Genomic DNA, 13,382 nt, shown 5'->3' with positions numbered 1-13,382 from the left:
CGTGCAAGCAGGCACACCGTGAAGCACTCACAGCCCCACCCCTGAGGTGTTCCCACCTCTAGGGTGTAGTAAAAAATGCAAGAGCATGTCTTCTGTGTTGGTTCATCTTGCCCTAACTTGCCATCCGAAGGCAGGGTATATGTCTCTGTCAGATAGGTCTCTCCACACTACCCTTCATCACAGATGCCTAGGGACCTCTCCTCTGAGACAGATCCTTTAAAAATCCTTGTTTTTGCTAGATTTCAGGAAAATCACTTTGCCTGGCTGGGGAAGGAAGATGAGGACCCCCACATTGTCGAAAGTCCGTGGATCCTTGTAGCTGAGAGTGTAGAGAACTGGACACATGCCAAATGTGCGTTCAGTCTCCCTACCTGATTACCCGTAACTGAGCAGGGACAAGCCCTTTTTGAACAAGCCTCCTTGACTGCTGGAGAGGCTCTCTGGGCAATGTATCTGATTAGAGAACCCTTATTTCCCACTCGCCCTTCACCCTATCTCTGGGGGCTGCTCACTGAAAGCACTCACCCACAACAGGTATCTCCTCCAGCCCCACGGTGGGTCTGGGAACATCTAGTTGCTGACTTAAGAGGGGACTTTATAACTAAGGCCCTCTTAGACAGCATCACCCCTTTCAGCCCCTGCAAAGATTTGGTTCAGATTTCAGTTAGAGCGCCTAGACAGCTTGGTGTGGGCCAGATCTTGTGGGATCCGCATTGCCACCAACCCTAAGAAGAGACCACTGAGAAGTTGGAAACAGACTAAAAATAACAACTCCCCAGTATGGGTAACCAAGCCTCTATCCTGGCAAAAGAGCCACTAGGGTGCATTCTCTGTAACTGGAAATTATTCTAGTACCACCCACTAGCAAAGAGACAGCTTATTTTCTTTTGCAGCACCATATGGCCCCGACGTAAATTGGAGGATAGAGAAAGTTGGCCAACCAACGGCTCTCTAAACTCTAAAATGGACCTCTATTGCCAGTGTTTAAAGAAAAATGGGATGATCAACACCTATTTATGATAAAAAGTCTCCAGAAAGTGGGCTTAGAGGGAACCTACCTCAACATAATAAAGGCCGTGTATGACAAAACTACAGCTAACATCATACTCAGTGGTGAAAAGCTGAAAGCATTTCATCTTAGATCAGGAACAAGAGAAGGATGTCCACTCTTACCACTTTTATTCAACATAGTGTTGGAAGTCCTAGCTACAGCTATCAGAGAAGAAATAAAAGAAATCCAAGTTGGAAAAGAAAACTGTCACTGCTTGCAGATGACATGACACTATACATAGAAAATCCTAAAGATGCTACTGGAAAACTACTAGATCTCATCAATGAATTTGGTAAAGTTGCAGTATACAAAGTTAATACACAGAAACCTCTTGCATTCCTATACACTAACAACGAAAGATCAGATTAAGGAAACAATCCCATTTACCATCACATCAAAAATAATAAAATACCTAGGAATAAACCTACATAAGGAGGGAAAAAAACTGTACTCAGAAAATAAGATACTGATAAAGAAATCAAAGATGACACAAACAGATGGAGAGATATACCATGTTCTTGGATTGGAAGAATATTGTGAAAATGACTATACTACCCAAAACAATCTACAGATTCAATGCAATCCCTAACAATTACCAAGGGCATTTTTCACAGAATCAGAACAAAAAACTTTACAATTTGTATGGAAACACAAAAGACCCCAGATAGCCAAAGCAATCTTGAGAAAGAAGAACAGAGCTGGAGGAATCAGGCTCCCTGACTTCAGACTATACTACAAATCTACAGTAATCAAAACAGCATGGGGCTGGCACAAAAATAGAAATATAGATCAGTGGAATAGGATAGGAAGTCCAGAGATAAACCTACACACCCATGGCCACCAAATCTATGACAAAGCCAAGAGTATACAACAGAGAAAAGACAGTCTCTTCAATAAGTGGTGCTGGGAAAACTGGACAACTACATGTAAAAGAATGAAATTAGAACACTCCCTAACACCATATACAAAAATAAACTCAAAATGTTTTAAAGACCTAAATGTAAGGCTGGATACTATCAAACTCTTAGAGGAAAACATAGGCAGAACACTCTGACATAAATCACAGCAAGATCTTTTTCAATCCACTGCCTAGAGTAATGAAAATAAAAACAAAAATAAACAAATGGGACCTAATTGAACTTAAAAGCTTTTGCACAGCAAAGGAAACCATAAACAAAACGACAACCCTTAGAATAGGAGAAAATATTTGCAAACGAAGCAACTGACAAAGGGTTAATCTCCAAAATATACAAATAGCACATATAGCTCAATATCAAAAAAACAAACAACCCAATCAAAAAATGGGCAGAAGGCCTAAATAGACATTTCTCCAAAGAAGACATACAGATGGCTAAAAAAAAAAAAAACACAAGATGCTCAACATCACTAATCATTAGAGAAACGCAAATCAAAACTACAATGAGGTATCACCTCACACCAGTCAGAATGGCAATCATCAAAAAATCTACGAACAATAAATACTGGAGAGGGTGTGGAGAAAAGGGAACCCTCCTACACTGTTGGTGGGAATGTAGGTTGGTGCAGCTACTACGGAGAACAGTATGGAGGTTCCTTAAAAAACTAAAAATAGAGCTACAATATGACCCAGCAATCCCACTTCTGGGCATATATCCAGAGAAAACCATATAATTCAAAAGGATGCATGCACCCTGATGTTCATTGCAGCACTATTTACAATAGCCAGGACATGGAAGTAAACTAAATGTCCATAGACAGAGGAATGGATAAAGAAGATGTGGTACATATATACAACAGAATATTACTCAGCCATAGAAAGGAACAAAATAATGCCATTTGCAGCAACATGGATGGACCTAGAGACTTTCATACAGAGTGAAGTAAGTCAGAGAGAGAAAGACAAATATCGTATAATATCACTTATATGTGGAATCTAGAAAAATGGTACAGATTAACTCATTTGCAAAGCAGAAATAGAGGCACAGATGTAAAAAACAAATTTATGATTACCAAGAGGGGCGGGGGGGGTGGGATGAATTGGGAAATTGGGATTGACATATATACACTACTTTATATAAAATAGATAACTAATGAGAACCTACTGTATAGCACAGGGAACTCTACTCAGTGCTCTGTGGTGACCTAAATGGGAAGGAAATCTAAAACAGAGTGGATATATGTATAACTAATCCCCTTTGCTGTACAGCAGAAACACAACATTGTAAAGCAATTATACTTCAATAAAAATTAAAAAGTTTTTTTAATAAAGTAGGATGAGATCCCCTATGTCCAATTTTTCATGGCACTTAGCCAAAACAAGGGCCTCCATAAAAATGGTGAGGCTATAGCTGAAACATCACTCTCCCATCATTGGAATCTCAGCCTGAGGATCCGCTTGACTTCCTCCCTCTGACAAGGATAGCTGCCTCACCTTCCAACAGTTCACCCAAGACTCCTGAGTCATCTACATCTACCCCTACCTCTTCTGAATCCCCAACGTCCTCCACTCCCTCAAATTCACCACTTCCCTACCTGGTGCCCCCTCCTCCTCCCAACAGGTGAGCCCCCCTCCCTGACTCTCCCACCTTCATTTCTCAGTGGGCCTCCCTCAGGGACTAGTCCAATGCACACCCACAGCAGCGTTCAGTACCAGCCCACTGGAATAAACAAGCTGTCCCCCTTCAGGAGGCCCCTAATGGAGAGGGCAGACTCACCACCATTTATGTACCCTTATCTTCTTCAGATCTATCCAACTGGAAGGATCCATCGATCCAAGGGTTTACAGGAAGACCCTGAGGGAGTCCTTAATTTAGCCCAGGGAATATCCCACTTGAGCAGATGTCCAAACCCTCCTAAGCATCTTATACTCTGGGGAAGAAAAGGCACTGATTTTAACTGATGCAAGGGAGGAAGCTGATAAGACCAATCAAAATAATGTGAGGCATGCCGTATACCAGCCTGGAGTCCAGGCCATTCCTGACACGGACCCTGGGTGGGACCATCAAGAGCAAAGCGGTCAGCAGCACCTCACACATTTCAGGGATTTGATTCTTAAGGGCATTCATTCAGCTGGAAAGAAACCCATTAACTGGAGCAGGGTTCAGGGAGTCATCCAGGGATGGAAGGAAAATCCCTCGGCCTTTCTTGAGTGCCTAAGAGAGTACCTCTGAGCTACACAATGTAAAGCTGGAGTCAGGGGAAGGGCAGGCCATTTTAAGTCCCATTTCATTTCCCAGAGCACCCCAGACATTAAGAGAAAATTACAAAAGTTGGAGATAGAGCCCAGCACGTCCACTTCCCGGCTGGCAGAATCAGCATCTTGGGGGTTCAACAACCGGGATCCGGAGGCTGATGCAAAGGGAGATACACGAGAGCAACGAGCTGTCAGTTCTCTGGCCTCAGTGATTCAGGGTCAGTGGACCTCCCAAGGATGACGTCCCCCTCCCCAAAGGACCCTGTGATGTCTACGAGTTGCCCCAGCTTTTAAAGACCATATGCACAAGGGAGAGAACGGCTTCAAGCCAATCAGTGGGCACACTGCATGGAGGAGGGCCACTGGAAGGGGAAGGCCCCAAATGTCTCAAGGATACTAAGTGGACCACCATGTCCTGGTCCATCCTCACTGGTAGCACACATAAAAGAGGAGGAGGACTGAAGGGCCCAGGATCTCCTCAGAGTGCCCTGGAAATTGCCCCCGAGGAGCCCTGGCTGACCCTGACTTAGGGGGTAAAAAGTTTGACTTTATAGTTGACACAGGGGCCACCTACTCAGTCTTGAATACCTGACAAGGCAAAATGACCAAAGATAAAGATAATGAGAGTGGGAGGGAAGCCACAGGAGCAGGTTTATAGAGCCCCTTGAGTGTGATTTGGAAGGGAAAATGTAATCTTACTCCTTCTTATGTGTCTCGGAATACCCAATGCCTGTAATAGGAAGAGACTTACTATATAAATTAGGAGCTACAATTTATCTCAGAGACAAAAACCTTACCATTGAAATACCTAGAACTCCCTGCCATTCGGTAGCTCTAGCGCTACTGCCCTCTGCCAAGAATAATGGCTCAATTAACCTTGGGGAGATTAAAACCTCCGTTTGGGCCCATGACACCACACTGTGGGCAGAGCCCGGAGAGCACCAGTAATTGTTGTCAAGCTGGGACCTGGCTACAATCACCCAAATAAAAGACAATACCCCTTAAGCAAAGAAGCCCTAGGGGCATTAAGCCTATAATAGAAAGCTACTCAAACAAGGGCTCCTTAGACCCCACCAGTCCCCTTGCAACACTCCGATACTGCCGATAAAAAAAACCAAATGGAAAACAGGCTAGTTTAGGACCTCCGAGCTGTAAATGAAACTAGGGAGGAAATTCATCCCATGGTGCCCAACCTGTGCCCATTACACTCTACCTTAAACCCCGAGAGGATCTGGTATTCAGTATTAGACTTAAAAGACACCTTCTTTTGTGTGCCTTTAGCCCTGAAATCTCAACACATTTTTGCACTTGAATGGCAGGATCCTGGAAACAGGAGAAAGCAATTGTGCTGGACAGTTCTGCCCCAGGGATTAAAAATTCCGCCACCCTTTTCAGAGAGGTTTTATCTGAGGATCTTGATGACCCTGAGTTAGAACAGGGGTCTATACTTCAATAGTGGATGACATTCTAATCCCCAGCCCCGCCAAAGAGCTTTCCCACCATAACACAGTTAACGCCTTAAGTCAGCTGGCTGAGAGATGGTGTAAAGTTTCAAAGGAAAAGGCCCAGATCTCCCTCCAGCAGGTAGAATACTTAGGATTCATAATAGAAAAGGGGCACAGGACATTATCCACGGAAAGAATCGATTTGCCAGATGTCACCCCCTCGTATGAGAAAACAGCTCCGAGATTCCCTGGGGAGGGCTGCGCTCTGCTGCGTATGGATCCCCGACTTTGGATTAACTGCTAAGCCCTTGTATGATTAAAAGGGAAGGACCTTGACCCTGTTGAGTGGACCCCCGATTGTGACCAGGCATTCCTGGAATTGAAAAACCATCTCACGGGAGCCCCAGCATTAGCTTTACCCGTCCTGAGCCGCTCCTTTCACTTATACGTACGTGGGAGGGAAGGAACGGCCCTTGGGGCGCTTACACAAAACCTGGGACCTCTGACTCAGGTTGCAGGCTATTTTTGTAAACAATTGGACCAAGCTGCTAAAGGAGAGCCCCAAGCTTACAGGCTATGCCTGCTACTGCTCAGAGGCCAACACATTAATTTTCGGACAGCCCCTGACCATCTGGAGCCCACACTACCTCCAACCCCCCCCAAAGGAAACGGGAGCAGATTGGTTACCCCTGGTCAAAGGCTCCAAGTCCAGCCATGCTTCTAGACAACCCCCTGTGACCCTGAGGACCTGGAACATCCTTAACCCCACCTCCTTGCTACCTCAGACAGGTCCAAAATTAACTCACGATTGTGAGGAAGTTACAGAACAGGTTTACTCCAGCAGGCTTGACTTAAAGAGCTCCCCTAGAGAGAATGCAGAATTGGAACGGTTCACTGATGGAAGCAGTTTTGTGAAAGAGGGAAAACTAGAGGCAGGATGTGTGATGGTTTCCATCACTGAAGTGGTGGAAGCTAAAGCCTTGCTCTCTGGCTGCTCTGCGCAGAGGGCCGAATTAACCGTCCTAATCAGAGCACTAGAACTGGGGAAGGGGAAAGTCGTCAATATCTACAGTGACTCTAAATAGGCCTATTCAATCCTACACGCCCATGGGGCCATCTGGAAGGAGAGAGGAACGCTGACCTCGGGGAAATAAACGGATGAAAAGGGCGGGGGGGGGGGGGGGGGGGTGGGGGGGGTGGAGATTACACAACACGCCAAAGTAGGCGGCAGTTATTTACTGTAGAGGCCATCAAAAGGGAGCAGCAGAAATAATAAAAGGCAATAACAGAGCAGACACGGCAACTAAAACAAACAGCAGAGGGTGGGGACAGACTTCACTCCTACCGGCTCCCCCAGACCCTAAACTCCTACAGTCCCATGTACACCCCAAAAGAAAGAAAAAAGTCTTTGAGATGGGGCTATTTTAAAGGCCCAGGATACCTGGGATGGATGGTTAAGGATCACGGGCGGCTGTTCTTTCCGTCAGCTTTTGCACTCCAAGCCCTCCAGGAAGCTCACCAGAGCACACATTACGGGCAGGAGGCCCTGTATCAATGGCTCATCAAATCCATGACTACACCCAGTTTCTGAAGTCTCCTTAAACAGGTGGTTGAAGCTTTCCCTATCTGCCTCCAGAATAACTCCAACACTCACCCCCCACCAAGGTCAAGGGAGTGACCTCCACCCAGTACAGAGGCACATAACCAGGTCAAGACAGGCAGATTGTCTACAGTCATGCCCCAGCCATGAGGAAACTTTGGATATTTGCTGGTTTTGACTGACAGCTCCGGCTGGTTGGAGGCACTCCCCATCCGAACTGAGACTGCCTTGGAGGTCTCTAAGGCCCAAGAAAATAATCCCTGGATTTGGGCTCCCTAAATCCACTCAAAGTGATAATGGGCCCGCCTTTGCTTCTCAAATTACTAAGGGAGTCTCTAGAACCCTAGGAATGAAATGGAGTTTACACTCCGCTTGGAGACCACAATCCTCAGGAAAAGCAGAAAGAACAAATCAAACTCTCAAAAGAAATTTAGTCCAACTATGTCAAGAGATTCATCAGCCCTGGGTCTCCCTTCTCCCCATAGCACTTTTGAGAATGCAAACAGCCCCTAAAGGAAAGCTCAGGTTAAGCCCATACTAGATCGTGTATGGGAGGCCCCTCTTGAAGGGCCTGGCACAAAGCACTCTGACGTGCCATCGCTCTAACCAGTCTTGCTGCCGCTGCCCCTACCTAAGGGAGGGAATGGCAATAACACACTGGGGCTGCACTGGACTCTGAGCAATGCTTCTTCCATCACCCCACAATTTAAGTGCCCTGGGATCGACGCCTACGGAAAACTCGCCCATTGGTGCCCTCTGGACCAATTCCACGGATACACACAAGAACCAGATGGGAGACGCACTTATTGGGGAGGGAAAATGCCTATCGTCTGGCGTTTAGTATGTGGCCCTCCTGAGGCCAGGGGAAAAGCCACTAGTTAAGAATCCCCCAGTGACGCCTGCTATGCAGGTGGGCCTTTCTCCCCACACTGCAAGGAAACCCCCCCTTGGGCTAGCCACTTAGGGAGGTGGTTCAACTCCTCACAAGTGCACCAGGCGTGTGCTCCCCCTGGGTACCTGTTCCTTTGTGGCCCGAGAATAAACCAATTGCCCCGTGAGAACAACCCCAACACCTCCTTCCCTTCTCCAGGATGGGGTCTAGCCTATCCTTGTTTAGATAATGCCCAATTTGGGGGACAATGGACGCTAGGCCAGCTAAGTTCTCGGAACCTAGTATCGGAACCTAATATCACTCAGCCCCGATATAAAAGGGCAATAGGACTCATTCTGGCAGGAGTAGGGATTTGCTCTTGTACTGGTGGCTCCCTGGGGAGGTTTCACTTACCATGAAATCACTTTACAAAAGCTCACACGGGGCCTTTGAGGACTTGTCTAAAAATAGAGGGGATGCCTTACAAGGACTCTGAACTTCTTTGGACTCACTAGCAAACGTTGTCTTGATAGTAGGCTAGCCCTTGACTATCTCCTGGCTGACAAATGGGAGGGGTGTATGTGTGTTAATATGCTGCACATGTTAATAACTCTGGTCACATTGAGGTAAACATAAAAAAGATATATGAGCAAGCTCAGTGATTACATAGATAAGCACGCAAGGTCCAGATCCAAGCTCTGTCTAGAATATGGTCAAACAGAGCCTCTGCAGTTTAACTTGGTTTCTTCCATTTCTAGGCCCACTAATTGCTATTATCCTCCTGCTTACTTCTGGGCCTTGCCTCCTTAACTGCCTTTTCAACTTCATTAGCAAACAGTTTGAAGCCATCAGCCTTCAGATGATACTAACACAACGGTACCAGCAACTGGGACTGCAGCTGGGTGACAATCAGACATATTTTAGGCTGGTGAGGTAATAGTTTTGCTCCTCTAAACCAGGGGAAAACTGCACCCATATTCAACAGGAAGCAGCTTCAGAAGACAGACTTTCGCCCAAGCAAGGTCCTGGAGTGACACTCCACCCTGTGCGGCAAACAGCGGCAGGACAGAGCGGAACACGGCTCGACTTGGCGGCAGCTTTTCCTCCCGGGGGTAGGGGGAGGTTACCACTTAGAGAGGGAATTGATGTCAGGTTGGCTCATGGGTTACCAGGGAAACTAACAAAGGGGCATGACCCTCACCACCCCTTTGAAAAGCTATCAGGTGGAGATACTCTAATAGATTAGAACAATCACCAGCTGGGTCGGGGGCAAGTATGTAGGAAGGGCAGTGCCCCTCAAGAATGAGGAGCAACAACGAGGAAAGGGGGTATTTGTTGCCAGAGCTGCTCCAGGTCTTTGCTCAAAACCCATCAATCCTCACCTTTAGCAGGAATATCCTTGCTCAAAACCTGCCAACCCTCCTCCCCACCTTTAGCAGGAGTTAACATAAATCCTTAAGTTAAAGGGTCCAGAGATAAGGAAGCTACAAACAAAAAACCCCAGATGGAACCAGCTGGGACTAAGAAGGCGACAAATCTGACCTCCAACAGACCCTGAGTCTCATTATACATTGATTTTACAACATTAGCATATTAAATGACACATGAGCACATTAAATGACACATCTACCAGAGGCCATGATTGGACATTAAGGACCAAAAAAGGATAAAAAGGGGGTGGCACCCCACTCCCTCAGAATAAACCCCGTCCCTTCCCTGGTAGATTAACACATATGCCGTCCCTGTCATCAGCCTCAATCCTCCTCCCTTTGTCTTTACTCTTTAAAATTAAATCCCTCTCTCCAGGTGGGTGAGAAGTTGATCTGTGAACTTAGTTCCAGCTTCTCCATGCTTTGGCCACTGAATAAAGCTTGTGCTGTGTCCCTCTCACCTTCGGTTTTGTTATTTACCTACTCGAACTCGAACGGAAAAAGAACCCTGCCTTGCCAAGGCAGAGAGCCTTGGCCAGGCTAAGGCCCGAGCAGGGTCCCTATGACTTAATTCGGTAGCATAATGGCAGCCAACATCTCCCCAAGAGCGTTGGGGTGTCTATGAGCTCTCCGTACTCACTTGGCGCCCCCCACTCATCAAGAACAGCCACCACGGGGCCCCACAAACTAGTGGACGGCCACCCCAGGATGCCCCCTGGAACTTTTGGGCCCCCTCCCCGTTAGTGGACGCTCCCACAGGTTTCCAGTCCCCGTCCTTATTTCCCAACATCTCGGCACTCACAGGAGTTTCCTCAGTCCCCTGGCTACTCCACCAGTTGTTGGGCTGGACTCCACAGGCCTGCAAGGCCTGTACGGGCCCAGCTTCGAGACCGAATAAAGAGGCCAGAGTCAGCGACAGAGACATCAATGGTTCCATGGATTGGGGGAACTTACATGTCTGAAGCCAGGTCCTGGAGTGACACTCCACCCTGTGCGGCAAACAGCGGCAGGACAGAGCGGAACAGGGCTCGACTTGGCAGCAGCTTTTCCTCCCGGGGGTAAGGGGAGGTTACCAGTTATAGAGGGAATTGATGTCAGGTTGGCTCATGGGTTACCAGGGAAACTAACAAAGGGGCATGACCCTCACCACCCCTTTGAAAAGCTATCAGGTGGAGATATTCTAATAGATTAGAACAATCACCAGCTGGGTCAGGGGCAAGTATGTAGGAAGGGCAGTAATGTGAGAAGGGAGTAGGTGAAGCAGGCCCTAGTCAATGGGTGGCCTGATCAGACAGATATCTACAGCGATAGCTTGCTGCTATGGTGTGGGATCTCACCCCAGTCTTCCCAAATCCAAGAATACTCCCAAGTTGCAGGGGAGATGTCAGGTTATAGATCAAACGTGGATCTTCATTTTTAAAATTTATTTTTAATATGGCTTCCCCGAGGTCCATCTCCTTATGATAAGAACAGAATCTTCATGAAGATCTGGAACCTAGGTCTTCTTTCATAACCTTTTTTTTAGCTGTAAAGTAAGGATAATAATCCTAATTTGTTGGTGTATTGTGAAGTTTCGAGGTAATGTGTGTAAAACAGGTAGCTGTGGTTCCTGGCACATAAACAACCTTAGCTGTGCAAGGAAAACCTTACAAATTGATAGCAAAGCAAATATAACATTTAACCTCCAGAAAGAGGTTAATGACCTCAAGGAGCATGTAAATGAAGAGAATATATATTACATGAAAGCACTGAAAAGCTAATATGTGATAGAAAGTATAGAGGCTGCTCTAATTTTCAGACCCAAAGAGAAGAAATATGTAACAGTTAAGAGCATGAACTGAGGCCCTCATCACTTACAAGTCACCATGGGGCTTTGAACAGTCACTCACTGTCTCTAAGCCTCAATTCTCTCATCTGGTCTAGAGAGTTGTTGAAAGAAATAATATAATACCTGTAACGCACTGGGCATGGTCTACCACACAATAAATATTCACTAAATGTTGGCTTAAGATCACTGATAATGTATAATCACCAGCACTTGCTAACCTGGTACCTGAACATCATCTCAAACCAGGGCCATGTATGCACCCATCATGCCCTAGTCACTGAGAAAGGAGAAGCCTCCCTACTACAGCTGGGCATTGTAGATTTTAATTCTTGAAAACAAGCAATCTGAATGAAACGTGAGACGTAATAGATCATAAGTATCAGCAAAAAATGAGATCCTGTGAAATAAAATTTTGTTGACCATGCTATCACACGTAAGAGCAAAGTGAAAATGTTCACATTAATATGAGTGTGACCCTCCTAGCGGTGTGCATGTGATGGTGAGAGGACATGCTATTTTTTTTTTTTTCTCATTAGGACATGCTTTCTTAAAGACCCATTATATAAATCTAGATGCGTTAGAGGAAACCATGTTTCATTTTGTCAAACCTAGAGATGCTTTGGTCTTCGTCGGACTTTTCCATCCCGCATGCTGCTGCCATGCTGTTGGGAAGGCTGGAAGCATCTGGCATGAATGGTCTGGCATGAAAAGTCCTTCTTTTGTTTTGTGGCAAAATTCATATGACTGTAATCTGTGCTCAGAAGAGCTTTATTTTAGATTTTGTAGGTCCAAATTGAAATTACTTTACATGAAATCCATTTCTCCATAGAAAAGTGACTCCTCTCAGGATTCAAATAGACTTTGTTCTTTCTTACATGTGCATAAATGAATTGCCACTTGAAGATGAGATTCCGACTTTAGTTCTGCAGGTGGAGAGTTCGAAAATCATCCTGTATCTTACCATGTCTCACCGTAAAGCCTTTCTTCCCAACTCAGTTTTCTCCTTCCTAGAGTTTGGCAGATGCTGAGTCAGAAGTGTTTTCTCCTTTTGGAAAACAACGTGTGTCACAGTTGTCCTCACACGTGTCTCTGGGGTTGGCTGCTCAGAATGAAATTGCTAGAGTGGCCAGAGAAGGCGAAGCTGGCTTCGTGTCCCAAACATGTTGCTCTTGAAATCACGTTTTGCTCTTTTAAAATCAATTTAAAATACGTTCCCTTTTACCGGTTTACCCCCGTGGTACTTTTTATTTGTTATGTTGAGATAAGTATGCTTGTCAGAATCTCTCCTGCCTGACAAACAATAAGGCTAACTGATGATTGTTATGGTTAAATAAATCCTTCATTGAAAGAATGATCTGCTTTACCTCCTTATTGAGACTTACTTCCCTCCCTTTGGAAGAGGTGATGGACTGTTCTGGAAGCTGCACACATTGCCGTGTGCTCCCAGGTAGGTCAGGTGTGTCTGTCTGCACATGAGCAGCTTTCTTCAATAGACTCTTGATTCCCCTCATCATTTCCAGAAGCTGGAGGGCCATTAACTAATAAAGAACAGCAAGCTATCATGTAACTCTTGCTACCCCTACACAAAATATTTTTATGGATTCATGTCTTCAGTATATTCATCTGAGTGGACTCCCATGTAACTGCCAGCCAATTGGTAAATAAAACTGTAGTCTGAATTGATCCTCGGTAGTTGAAGAAGACTTGCATCACAAAGAAAATTACAAAACGAAACCACTTGTATTAGTTTATAAAGAGAGAAAAGGACTGGAAAATAGGATTTGCTAAACTAGGCAGCAGCCAAGGTGTTGGTCAAAAGCAAGACAGACATGACATGGATAATGGGGAGAAGATCAAAGATACTGTTGCCTCAAGATTAGTTGCAGAAACAAGGAAGGTGCCTCAGTCTGCATTTCCTTTACTGCTAAAGAGCAAGTCATTCTGGCACTCCATTAACACAATCATTTCTTCTTTTAAAATGGGAA

The sequence above is a fragment of the Leucopleurus acutus genome (assembly GCF_964270905.1).
Source record: "Leucopleurus acutus genome assembly, chromosome: 15".
In the NCBI taxonomy this organism is placed as follows: Eukaryota; Metazoa; Chordata; class Mammalia; order Artiodactyla; family Delphinidae; genus Leucopleurus; species Leucopleurus acutus.
This window is presented reverse-complemented; position numbering follows the sequence as displayed.